Source organism: Stenella coeruleoalba, assembly GCF_951394435.1.
Source record: "Stenella coeruleoalba genome assembly, chromosome: 12".
Taxonomy (NCBI): domain Eukaryota; kingdom Metazoa; phylum Chordata; class Mammalia; order Artiodactyla; family Delphinidae; genus Stenella; species Stenella coeruleoalba.
In genome coordinates this window covers 22,593,706-22,607,757 of record NC_137158.1, presented here as the reverse complement: position 1 = coordinate 22,607,757, position 14,052 = coordinate 22,593,706, and the positions used below count along the sequence as shown (strand labels likewise).

Sequence of the window (14,052 nt, the reverse complement as noted above, 5' to 3'; positions counted from 1 at the left end):
CTCCAAACCATGCACCTCTCCAACTTTGATTTAGAAGCTAAAAGATGAGTCAGCCTGCTGTGTGTAATCCCTTGGCAAAAATCATACACTTCACCATAAATGGAAACAGTGAGTCCTGGCTCCTCTTCAATAATCTTCCTTCCTTTCCTTATGCCTTTCTTCTTTGTTGGTATATAACCATTGGTATAACCTAGACCCCACCTGTACATTTTATTTTGTGCTTCCAAGATTTTTTTGCAGAGGGTAAGTATACCATAAAAATGAAGTGTCTTTCTACTTTGCAAGGTTCCGTGAAATAACTTTTCAATGGGATACCTAAGAAATGGGAAATTCTGTGTAATCTGTGATTTGAGTTCAGTAGAAACCCTCTGTCCTCCAATACTTTATTTTTTCAACATTTGCACATTTATTTTTCCAAAATTATAGCTATTTCTTGACTTACCTTACTCTACTCTACTCGACTGGAAGATCTTAAAAAACAAGACCTGGGTGTTTAGAGTCCTTCTCTTTACAGCAATTTCTCTCATGCCTTGTGCAGGGAATATGTAGACCTGTGACACATTTCTTTATTTCTGAATTGAACCCATGATCTAAATTTTCTCTCAAATATATAATGATCCCAATGTCTACATTAGGATACAAATGGGAGGGTAAAAACAGTAAATGCTCAAACTCTATCTTTCACTCCACTGGACCTAAACAAACAGCTCCCAATGGGTACCTTGGGACCATTATCTCTGGACACAAGGAAAACAGATTACTAGACTCATCAGCGTAGGAGTCAGATCTCTTGCTTTAGTCCAGCACAGCAACAGAGGGAAATTCCTCTGAGATCTTGGCTTATTTCAGCCCCACGGCTGGGCAGATAAAATGCTGACCCTCTTGGAAAACCTTGGCTCTTAGTCATTCATTAAATCTGAATAAGGAATCTACTATGTGTCAGACATTGTGCTCAGGGCTGAGAATATAAGAATGTGCATTGCTCTGTCCCTGAGGAACTTGTAGTCCAAGGAGGGAGACCACTGGAGAAACAGAGAAGCGCAGCAAAACACTTAAGGGACATGACATAATTATGCACACGGCGGACGTGGCTCCATCTGAACCCAAGCTGACTGACGCTTCCTCGCAACCACAGGCGGGGCTGTAGGCATACTTTAAAGCTCTGGGCTCTGAACCCGCCTGCCCTCCTCTGACCTGTGCCATTATAACACAGCCGGGGCCAGGCCTTGTGTTCTGGCATCCCGAGAGCGGTGCTTTTCTTGTACCCTCTGGGAGCTTTCTGGCTTCTTCCCTGGATGTCATCTTTCTGTTCTCTCTTGGCTCTACACTCTGTAACACACAGCCTGCTTGTTTTCTTTTCTCACTTGAACGCTGTGGCGAGACAGTATTTTCAGATATTAATCTTTTTTTCTCTCTGTATCTGTATGTTTCCATCCTCCAGTTTAGGCTGGTAGCAGTCTTGATATGCCACAAGTTCCAGAAGGATGCATTGGGGTCAAAAGCAGAAATAGCGCAAGTCCTTCTGACTTCTCCCCAACACACAAAAACATGTGTAAGCCTTTAAGAGAACTTGGTGGTTTGGGGAGAAGATGGGAGAGTGTGTGAGAAGCGAGAAGAAGGGGGCTTCATCCTTCTTCCTTCTCTGCCCGAGAAAGAGATGTCCCTGGGCTAGAGGAAGGACAGGAAGGAAGAAAGATACCAAAGGGTCCCAGAGCAGACATGCTTCCCTCATGCTCCCACAATCCTGACAGCAAAAGTGCAAGTGGAAGGGCTGGGTGGAGGTTAAGCTAGTCAGACAAAACCACAGGCAGCATCACACGGCATAGCCATGGCAGAGAAAAACGGATCTAGTAGGAAGGATGACAGCCTCGGCAGTAACCTCCCTGAGAGATGACAAAGGACCAGATCACTGCTCTGCACCCTGGTGCCTCAGCACAGCGTAAGAGGAAGGGAAACTCAAATAAATGAAATTAAGTTTCCCCCCGGACTAGAAGGAGGGGTGCTCAGTATGAAATGAAGTTGACTTACAAACTGTAAAACCACATGACATTTCTAACTTATGTGAGTTGTGTGGGCCGATTCATTCTGGAGCCACCCTCTTCCTGGATGCTTTTGTCCATGTCCTGGGTCTTTAACACTGTCGAACTCTAGATCTAAATATCAGGTTTTGTTTTCTTTCTCTGTGATTTGAAGTGATATTTCAAACTGCTCTCTTTCTTTTTAATTGTTTAAAATTGAAGTATAGTTGATTTACAGTGTTGTGTTAGCTGCTTTCTAAACGTTTCTAAATGTTTCACTTCAAATTTACCATATCCTAAAGTGACTTCTATCTTTTTGACTCTCCCACACTCCCACTGTACCAACCCAGTTCTCTCCCCCATATTCTTTTCTCTGATAATAGCATTAGAGGTCACCAGTACTAGAAATCTCATTTATATCCTTAGTTTCTGTGTCTCCCTCACCTCCCAGACTGGTCAATTCCACCTCAGGAATCCCCTCCATTGTCTCAGCCAAATCCATTTCCCAGATCCTCATCATCTGTCCACTGTATTCATGTTAACAGCCTCCTCCCTGGGGTCTGTGTTATCAAACCCTCTTCTATCCTGCCCAAGGCACCCAAAATCCTAGGTTCCTCTGGCTTCCTATTAGAGAAAATCCACATTCCTCGGCAGGGAATACAGAACTCTGTCTAAATATGGTCTCTGAGTACTTCATCCCCCCCAGTTCCTAAATGTTTGCACACTCACACACATACCCTAGAATCTTACCACCTCTCACGATCCAAGAGGTGACTATTGCTAAGCAATGGATTAGGAAACGGTAAGATTGTGGCTGAGTCTAGAGGATAAGCTGGTTGAACATAACTAAGCATGAAGGAAGTAAGAGCAAATGAGAGAAAATCTTGTGATTTCCTTCTAGAATTTTCTTACAGAGCAAGAAATCAAACCCAGGAGAGTCTGTCGCTTAGGATAATGGTTACGGTGAATACAAATAAAGTTTCTGAACGCTGTAAGGCTGCTCTGGCCAGCTTTCCAAGAGTCCTTGGCCACTTGTGGTGCCTGTAATACCGCCATTCTCACAGGGTTTTTATTAAGTACAAAAGTGATAGTGGCGGGGGGGGGGAGTTCTCTGTAAACTGTATACGTGAGGACTTACAATATTTCCTTTAAATAAATATTCATTCACTTCTGTCTCTTACAATTCAAAATTTCTTAGAAAAATTCAACTCACAGAGGGTTTGTCTTATGCAAAAAGGAAATGCCATATACCCATGACAATCCAAATAATTTTTAAATGAAAGATTGTTGGGAAATGGCTGGGTTATCTTTTACTGAGAACAGGATGGGGAATCTATATAAATCGAGAAACATTACACCATAGTTATTATCATCAGGGCAGTCCTGGTGTGTCTTGGCTGAATTTTTAATACTCTTATCTTTTTAATCTTGCATGACCCTCCCTGGCAAAGTCACTCCAAAAAGAACAGACGCTTCGTAAACATTAGAGGCTGGGGACTAGCTGTTTGTGAAACTCACTGGCCATTATGTACTGGTATGTTAGGCTAAATAAAATGTTTTATGGAAACTAATATATCCATGGTGAGGCCTCATTAAGTATATTACTGTTTTTATGGCCCCTTCAGCACAGCAAACAAATAACCTATCCTTTTCCCCAAAGACTATTCTGATCCCCACATCTGCTTTGCACTCGCCTTGCATGTAGATAAGATATCAAGGCTGGTTTTACAAGATGAAAGAGTGGAACCAGTTCTTTGCTGCTTATAAAGCCCTGATAATACATGATGAGGAATAAAGTTTTATTTCGGTATTCTCCAAACTGCGTTCTACGGAACATTAGTTCTGTAAGCGGTTAATGTGTATTCCAAAAAAATAAAAAGGAAGGAGGTAGCCATGATAAGCGGCTCCATGCGCAAATAGGTTTGGGAAATAATCAGCCAAACAAATGTAGTTTTCTTTCCTGCAGGATATGAGCCTTCAACAGGCCAAAGTGCTTTGCGAATCTCTTAGAAGGAAATATAGTATATAGAGTGCCTCGCCTCCTAAATTATTTGACCATAGGACTTATTTTCTACAGAACACAGTACAAAAGACACTAACGTTCCACAGAACATAGTTTAGAAGAGGCAGTTTTATTTAATAAAGCCAAGTAACCAACGACAGCCAGTTCAATCGTCTCCAGAACAGCATATTTCTCATTGAAAGTCCTAAACAAAGGAACATCCTCCACAAACAATATTGTTACAAGAAGCATGAGACACAATCATCTGCAAATGGAGTTTCGGGTAAAACACATTAAGATTTCACAACAGCCTGAGGATTCACAATTCAGTATCTGAAGTCATTGTTTCTTTTATTGGGAATAGGAGAAAAAACTGACAAAGGAGGTTGCCATATTTTCTCCACTTTGCTGCAGGATGACAATTTTTACTAAAGCACCAGAGGGAAAATATCAGAAAAACAAAAAGCCAAGTATATCTGCTGCCCACGTTTTCCCTTGTAATTATAAAAAGCATTGTAAGAGTAGCAAGCATATAAGGTATGACAGCAAGAGTAGCCAAGGTGACCAAGAATGGGAACCACAGTGTGAAAGGCCTCTCATGTGACTCCAGGTTGTCATAATGTAATGGATGCTGTTGGTACCCCTCCTGGATCCCTTTTACCTGGCTGGTGCATCCATTCCCTAGTTGCCATGAGTGTTGGTTACTAATGGCTCCAGAGGCTCCCTCCCTGGAGAACTGCCCTCTGCAGAATAGGAATCACTTTATCCAAGAGATTATATCACCCATTCCAGGGTAGCTCACAACCAGTGACTGGCTGACAAGGGGTACAAAAAGCTAGCCTTCTCTCCCCGAGGTGGGATCAGCCATGTGGCGCAATTCATGCCCAGAGCTCCCTGTGGGATCAAGTTAAAGCTGGCCTCCAGCTGAGACCACATTGTTGCTTAGTGCTCTGCCTTGCCCTGTGCTACTTCCCTTATTCTCTTTTTCCTGAGACCACTCCAATGAATCACATACACCCAAACGCTGGTCTCAGGCTCTCCTCCTAGGGAATCCAGCCTGAGGGATACAGTTTAGAAAGTTAGATCTAAAGAGACATTTTTTCTCTTAATCACAATATTAATGTCATTCACAATGGCCAGTCTTCTCGCCTGCTTCAGGACCCTGACATCATGTTCTATGAGAGGCTCTAGATCAGTATTCCACATTATGTGGTCTTGGACCATGCACATTAGAGTTATTGGGGTGCTTGCTAAAAAGTGTAGGTTGCCAAGGCTCACCCCAGACCCAAGAAATCAGAATCTCTGTAGGTGGGACTCACAAACCACATTTTCTATATCAGGTTCTTCTCATGAATACTAGCGTTTCAGATCCACTATCAGGAGGCCACGGTTTAACCAGTTCTCCCCACCCTCCGGCAGTAACTGAGAGATACTCTCAAAGCAAGCTAATTTGTCTTCTTACCTTCTGCCTACTGATAAACTCTTCTGAGAGGAAACAGTGTGTGAATTTCCAAGTGGAAATACAGGTGGTCTGTAGAGAGAGAGAGAGAGAAAAAAAAAATGTAACCCAAGCAGACTATTGCTTTGGCTTATGACAAATTACTCCCAAATGTAAATTTTGTTTTATTTCTTTGAAACCGAAAAATGTGATTTGAGATGACAACTCTCTAAACAAATAAGCTGGAGAAGCTATGCTTATTCATCTAAAGTCAATTATTTCCAAGTATTTAATGGACTATGGGAAGGAGGAAAATCTGAAAACATTTTTTCAAAGCACAATGCAGAAAAGATTTACAGTAGCTCATAAAAATCTAAGTTGCCATATTTATTCATCTCACAAAAGTTGTCTGTTGCTTGACAATTATTTACCTAAAGAGTCTCTGATCTCTGAATCCACAGTGAAAACCACCACTCAATGCCCTGTTTTTCCATTCCTCTGACAAGCATGTGACTACCACAGCTGAGCACACATGCCCCAATCAGCAGGACAGTCAAAATTAACCACGTGTAAGTTAGTAACAAGAGCTAAAACAGAGCTCTAATAGCAAACCTGCTGTCCATCATGGAACCAAGATGGGTCAAGAGAATCAGAGTATGGTGGAGATGCCTTCTAGGGCATGGAGTCTACTGAGAAGCAGTTGATTCAAGCCTAGACTGCTTGGCAAGCATTCTCTTCTCTTCGTTGTTGTTTTGGGTGTGTGTGTGGGTGTGGGTGTGGGTGTGTGCGTGTCACATGTGTGGTCTTAGTTTCTTGGTCCAAGAGAAATAAAGTGGTCTTGATTCCATGCCAAACAGAGCAGTTCCTCACTGGCTGCAATTTCTTAAGGACCATCTCAGCAGGGATCCCAAGATGAATCAGCCACTCCTAGAAAACTCACTCACCCCTAGAAGATGTGTCTAAAAATTATCTGGTACTTGGTTAATAGAAAATACAAGAACACACTTCTAATCGAAGTGAAGCACATTTTCAAATCTCAGACACCCAAAAAACTACCTGGTAGGAAGCACGTGGGTCATTCAACTTGTTGTTCTCTCCTGGACGTTAAAAACATGGATTCTGTGATAGCAAATCTAAACACAAAAACTCAAAGAGAAGTCCAAACTTGCAAGTTATGAAAATATATTAAGACCAATATTTTTACAAAGAGATATTCCAAATATAAAGCATTGCAAACAACACTGTTTTGGTTTTTTTTTGAGATACGCGGGCCTCTCACTGTTGTGGCCTCTCCCGTTGCAGAGCACAGGCTCCGGACGCGCAGGCTCAGCAGCCATGGCTCACAGGCCCAGCCGCTCCACGGCATGTGGGATCTTCCTGGACCGGGGCACGAACCTGTGTCCCCTGCATCGTCAGGCGGACTCTCAACCACTGCGCCACCAGGGAAGCCCAATATTCCGTTTCTTGATCTAGACCCTGGCTACACAGGTCTGGCCACTTTGTGAAAATATTTTGAGTTGTATACTTACAATTCATATACTTACAATAGTATTTTATGTTATACGCTATGGACTCAATTGTGTCCCCTCCCCCCAAATTCATATGTTGAAGTCCTAACCCCAAATGTGATGGAACTTAGAGATGGAGTCTTTCAGCAGTGATTAGATTTAGATGAGATCATATGGGTGGGGCCCCCATGATGGGATTAGTGCTCTTATAAGAAAACATAACAGAGAGCTTGGTCTCCCTTTCTCTCTGCCATGTAAGGACATAGTGAGAAGGTGGCTGTCTGCAAGCTAAGAAGAGGGTTCTCAGCAGGAATTGAATGGGTCAACACTTTGATCTTGGACTTCCTAGCCTTCAGAATTATGAGAAATAAATGTCTGTTGTTTAAGCCACCAGTCTATGGTATTTTATTATAGCAGCCTGATCATATTAATATATTATATTCAGTAAAGTTTACTCAGACTAAAACAATAACAAAAAAGCAATGGTAAACATTAGAGAAATAGTCCGTTAAAAACAGAATATACTTGAAAACTGTGATTTCAGTACAGTGTCTTGTGATATTAGTGAGGGATGATTGTTGAGACCTTCTCAAATTCCCAAATTTGCAAATATCCCTTTAGATAAAACAAATCCCCACTGGGATATGGTTCTAGGACAGGACAGGCACTTCCTACATGACAGGTTCTGGACACTAGCCTTGCAGTCTTTGAAACTCAAATATTTGCTTCAGTAAAATGACAAGTGACTTCCTGTTTGGGTCACTCACACACACACACACACACACACACACACACACAGAGACAATACCACTACTGTCATCTCCACAAATGCCAAGTCTGCCATATAAGGTTTGGGGATATAAAGCAAAGCCAGAGAAGAATAGATTGGGCAAAACCATAATTCAAAAAGATGCATGCACCCCAGTGTTCACTGCAGCACTATTTACGAAAGCCAGGACATGGAAGCAGCCTAAATGTCCATCGACAGAGGAATGGTTAAAGAAGATGTGGTACATATATACAATGGAATATTACTCAGCCATAAAAAGTAATGAAATAATGCCATTTGCAGCAACATGAATGGACCTAGAGATTGTCATACTGAGTGAAGTAAGTCAGACAGATGAAGACAAATATCATATAATATCACTTATATGTGGAATCTAAAAAAAGTATACAAATGAACTTATCTACAAAACAGAAATAGAGTTACAGATATAGAAAACAAAGTTATGGTTACCAGGGGGTAAGGGAGGGAGGATAAATTGGGAGATTGGGACTGACATATATACATTACTATATATAAAATAGATAACTAATAAAGACCTACTGTATACCACAGGGAACTCTACTCAATACTCTGTAGTGGCCTATATGGGAAAAAAATCTAAAAAAGAGTGGATATGTGTATATGTATAACTGATTCACTTTTCTGTACAGCAGAAACTAACACAACATTGAAATCAACTCTACTACAATAAAAAATTTAACAAATAGCTTTCCAATCTTAAAAAAAAAAATAGATTGGGCAGAAAGGGTCATCATGGATCACAAACTCATAGTGGAGTATGAAATACCTTTCCTGAAAAGTTAAAAATTAGATATGTCATCTGTTTCTGGTCAATAGAACTTGGGCTTCTGTAAGAAAATTTCAACCAGTGACACTGGACTCTAGTAATGGGAGTTGACATACAAGGGCTGGGAACTAATTCTTTGTATATCCTAGACTAGATACTCACTATAGGATGATATTTATTTTGGGTGAAAAATACTTTAAAAATGTTGGAGATCATGCAACATAATAAAAGTAACACTTGTGGGCAAAAACTAAAGGTATCAGAGTAGATAGCTACTGGAAGGGCAGCTTGCAAAGTGTTCTGGAGCCCTACTGACTGTCTGGATTGAACCTGGCTCCGCCCACTTAGTAGCTCCACCTACTTGGCCTTGGGCAAGTTACTTACCTTTTCATGCCTCAATCTCCTCACCCATACATAGGGTGATAATAATTATCCTCCGTGGGATCATTGTGAGTCAGTGGAGTTAACTCAGTGTGCCTGCCATCTAGTAAACAGTATACATACACCTGGACTGTTACTACAGAACAAGAAATAGCTTTGAGATTCTTAGAGCTAGTAGATAGGACTCAACAAATAGTTTTCCCTTCGTGGCTTAAAGTAGAGGAAAAGAAAGAGGAAAGCAAGGCCAGTTGTGGGTTGGGATTTCAGGAGCCCCCAGAGCACTTCCCTCACTTGCTCAGAGACACCAGAATTGCCTAAACATATTCCACAAATAGAAGGTCTCGAAATAGCAACAGCCCCTTAAAGCAGCTCTTTGAATTTCACCTTATTTACACTACGATGTAAATGATTACTGGCAGGACCCTTGCCAGGCATTCATTTGAAAACTGGAATACAGAGCTCCCCGGGGCACTGGATACTTGAAAAGAGAGTCTCAAGAAACTTGAAAGAGAAGAAGAGGCTAGGGAGGTTGAAGGCCAACTTCAGCATTTTTTTTTTCTATAATCAGACTGGACACAGGAAACTATTTCCTTATTTTAAAAAAGAAGACTTAAAGAAATCTTCTGGGTACTACAAGTTCCCCCAAATCATTTCTCCTCCGTTACTTGTGTTTGTCAAGTGACGTGCTTATAAGCTTAAATTACCAGTGATTACATGTGCTTTGCCTGTGTAAATATGAGCTTTGTATTAAACAGTAACAAAGGGCTTCCCTGGTGGTGCAGTGGTTGAGAGTCCGCCTGCCGATGCAGGGGACGCGGGTTCGTGCCCCGGTCCTGGAAGATCCCACATGCCGCCAAGCGACTGGGCGCCTGCGTGTCTGGAGCCTGTGCTCCGCAACGGGAGAGGCCACAACAGTGAGAGGGCCGCATACCACAAAAAAAAAACAAAAAAACAGTAACAAACAAAGCGATAGAAAAATGCGTAGGTGCAATTTTAACTCTCACAAAGATGCAAATCTTTGGAAACATAATATGTGGTTTTATGTACTTTAAGGGTACATAAAAAAGTAGAATGTGATTAAAACAACCACCGTGCTGGATAGCATACATCTCTAGAAATGGTTCTGTGATGAGCTTTTAAGGGTGATATAGTAACTGGCTATAAATGTTGACAGCAAAAGTTAGCAGGCCATCTCTAACAGAACTTCTTAAATTTATGAACAATAAAGGCTTATGGAGTACTTCCTGGAATGGTTTATTCAGGCCAAGAATCTAACTTCACACCGTCCTTGTGGTCTGTGCCTGCCGGAGGCAACAAGCCATTCCAACACATCCTCCGGAGACCCTTTCAAGGTCTGTGGTTCTGCAATAAAGAGATAACTTACAAGAACGGGAATCAGCATGCAGAGAAAATGCCTCCACTGAAACACTCCTTAGAGTCTGGATTACTCCAAATTACCTTCTCCTGGGAACTCAGGACCATTGTTCCTTCTTAATTCAGGAAAAAGTGTATTTGGGTGAAAAATCTTCTACCCTTCCTGATTTCCACAAAGAAAAAAAAAAAATCAAACAAGTTCTCTCTATTGAATTAAGCGTGGTTAAAACAGTAGATGGGTAGAAATTATTATGACTATACAGAGCCACATTAAAATAACCAGCAAGATAAGAAAAGGGAGATAGAAAAGGGGCAAAAAAAAGTAAACTAAAGAGATTCCAGGTAAGTAATTCTCATTTTTTAGAATCTTGGCCTGAGGCTTTCCTGTGAATTTTAGATAAAGATATTCAGCCTCTGCAGAAATCTCTAATAAAACAACCAACCCAACAATAATGCATTTTCCTGCTGCGGCAGAAGACTGCGGTTCAATTTTCCAGCATTCATGATCTGTATTTCCGTGCAAGAAAGAGGGCCAAACAAAAAGGATTTTTCCATAAGGCAATTAAGGTATAACATGGATTAGGAGGAAAATAAAATGACTCTTTATCTTCTTCTATGTAAATATTTTTCCTAATATACCACCTGCTGGAAGCCTCTGGCAGAATATGATTGCAAGAACATAATTTCTGTGAAGCAATTTTCTTAATTCTTGAGAAATTCAGTCAAAAGTGGGACAGCTCTTGAGTTATCTAAGACATTATCTCAACTCAAACCACTGCTTTGCCCAACTTTTACCAACCTGCCCCAGAAATCTCCATTTATCAGTTTTTCTGTTTGGTGTGATGAATTCTTTTTGCTTCCTCCTTGAGTCTGAAATCTAATCAGTTAATGAATAACCTTTCCACTTCCAAATCTGGGAGTCATCTTGATTTCCTCACCCTCTCACCTTCATACCAGCCCACCCCAGTGATCCTACACACACACACACACACACACACACACACACACACACACACACGTTCACAGTGACTAAAATATGCGGTTGAGTGTGACTCTCCCTGTGGACAGTGCCTTTTTCCCTCCTCTACACCCACTCAAATTCCAGACCTTTAAGGCCGAACTCAAATTCATCTTCTCCAGGCAACTTTGCTGGATGAGACCTACTCAAGGCACTTAACACTGAAGTACCAAGGTCAAACCCTGTGCAAACAAATTCCAGGTCTTTGGTTCGGTTCTTTTAACATTGCTTAAAATAGCATGGCTCTTTAGTCTTTGGTTCTTGGTTCTCCCATCCCCAAGCCCTACTTCCACCTGCACCTGCTCTACCCCCACCCTACCCACAACCCCCCTACACACGCACACACACATGCACACAACAGACTATCAAGAGCAGGAATCTGTTTGATTACTTTGTACCCTTTGTCCCTTGCTTTTCCCCCCATCCTTCCTGCATCATCAAAAAATACACTCTTAGGTTTCCCTGGTGGCGCAGTGGTTGAGAATCTGCCTGCCAATGCAGGGGACACGGGTTCGAGCCCTGGTCTGGGAGGATCCCACATGCCACGGAGCAACTAGGCCCGTGAGCCACAACTACTGAGCCTGCGCGTCTGGAGCTTGTGCTCCTCAACAAGAGAGGCCACGATAGTGAGAGGCCCGCGCACCGCGATGAAGAGTGGCCCCAGCTTGCCGCAACTAGAGAAAGGCCCTCACACAGAAACGAAGAGCCAACACAGCCAAAAATAAAAATTAATTAATTAATTAATTTAAAAAAATAGTCTTTTTAGTACTATAGTTACTAAACACATAAATACTTGTTCACCAGTTTTTTGATAGCCAGACACAAAGGCCACAGAAACTAAACTGCCATTTAAATACCTGACCCAGGAGGCACCCAAATGTCAACACCAGTGGTTTTCTTGAGGGTTGCCTTTGAGGGTGGGAGCTGGAGCAGAAAGAGTTTTAATTAATCTGTATATGAGACGACACAGTGTCTTCACAAAACTCTGCTTGATTTTTCCCATCCCTCACCAGACTATGGGAGACACGAGAAGATGGCGGAAGAGTAAGACGCGGAGATCACCTTCCTCCCCACAGATACATCAGAAATACAGCTACACGTGGAATAACTCCTACAGAACACCTACTGAACGCTGGCAGAAGACCTCAGACCTCCCAAAAGGCAAGAAACTCCCCACGTACCTGGGTAGGGAAAAAGAAAAGAGAATAAACAGAGACAAAAGGATAGGGACGGGACCTGCACCAGTGGGAGGGAGCTATGAAGGAGGAAGGGTTTCCACCCACTAAAAGCACCTTCGTGGGCGGAGACTGCAGGTGGCTGAGGGGGGAGCTTCGGAGCCACAGAGGAGAGCACAGCAAAAGGGCTGCGGAGGGCAAAGTGGAGAGATTCCCGCGCAGAGGATCAGGGCCGACCGTCACTCACCAGACCGAGAGGCTTGTCTGCTCCCCCGCCGGGGCGGGCGGGGCTGGAAGCTGAGGCTTGGGCTTCGGTCGGAGCGCCGGGAGAGGACTGGGATTGGCGGCGTGAACACAGCCTGCAGGGGGCTAGTGCGCCACGGCTAGCCGGGAGGGAGTCCGGGGAAAAGTCTGGACCTGCCGAAGAGGTAAGAGACTTTTTCTTCCCTCTTTGTTTCCTGATGCACGAGGAGAGGGGATTAAGAGCACTGCTTAAAGGAGCTCCAGAGATGGGCGCGAGCCGTGGCTAAAAGCGCGGACCCCAGAGACGGGCATGAGACGCTAAGGCTGCTGCTGCCGCCACCAAGAAGCCTGTGTGCAAGCACAGGTCACTATCCACACCCCTCCCGAGATCTGTGCAGCCCGCCACGGCCAGGGTCCCGGGATCCAGGGACAACTTCCCCAGGAGAACGCATGGCGTGCTTCAGGCTGGTGCAACGTCACGCCGGCCTCTGCCGCTGCAGGCCCACCCCGCATGCAGTGCTCCTCCCTCCCCCCTGGCCTGAGTGAGCCAGAGCCCCCAAATCAGCGGCTCCTTTAACCCCGTCCTGTCTGAGCGAAGAACAGACACCCTCCAGTGACCTTCACGCAGAGGTGGGGCCACATCCAAAGCTGAACCCCGAGAGCTGTGCAAACAAAGAAGAGAAAGGGAAATCTCTCCCAGCAGCCTCAGGCGCAGCAGATTAAATCTCCACAATCAACATGATGTACCTGCATCTGTGCAATACCTGAATAGACAACCAATCATCCCCAATTGAGGAGGTAGACTTTGGGAACAAGACATTTTTTCCCCTTTTCCTCTTTTTGTGAGTGTGTATGTGTATGCTTCTGTGTGAGATTTTGTCTGTATAGCTTTGCTTTCACCATTTGTCCTAGGGTTCTGTCCGTCCGTTTTTGTCTTTTTGTTCTTTTTACTTAAAAAATTTTTTTTCTTAATAATTACTTTTTATTTTAATAACTTTATTTTATTTTATCTTATTTTATTTTATCCTCTTTCTTTCTTTCTATTTTCTTTCCCTTTTATTCTGAGCCATATGGATGAAAGGCTCTTCTCCAGCCACGCATCAGGGCTGTGCCACTGAGGTGGGAGAGCCAACTTCAGGACACTGGTCCACAAGAGACTTCCCAGCTCCACGTAATATCAAATGGCGAAAATCTCCCAGAGATCTCCATTTCAACACCAACACCCAACTTCACTCAACAACCAGCAAGCTACAGTGCAGGACACCCTATGCCAAACAACTAGCAAGACAGGAACACAGGTCCACCCATTAGCACAGAG

General features: G+C 43.1%; 1 long non-coding RNA gene across 2 annotated transcripts in view; it reads right to left on the bottom strand.

The window, feature by feature from the left end:
* LOC307195007 overlaps positions 1–14,052 on the bottom strand; it is a 117,104-nt gene that overhangs the window by 65,287 nt on the left and 37,765 nt on the right. For both annotated transcript variants that reach the window (XR_013830694.1, XR_013830695.1), the window contains exon 3: positions 5,483–5,551. This is a non-coding gene — a long non-coding RNA (uncharacterized lncRNA). The remainder of the gene's footprint in view (positions 1–5,482; positions 5,552–14,052) is intronic.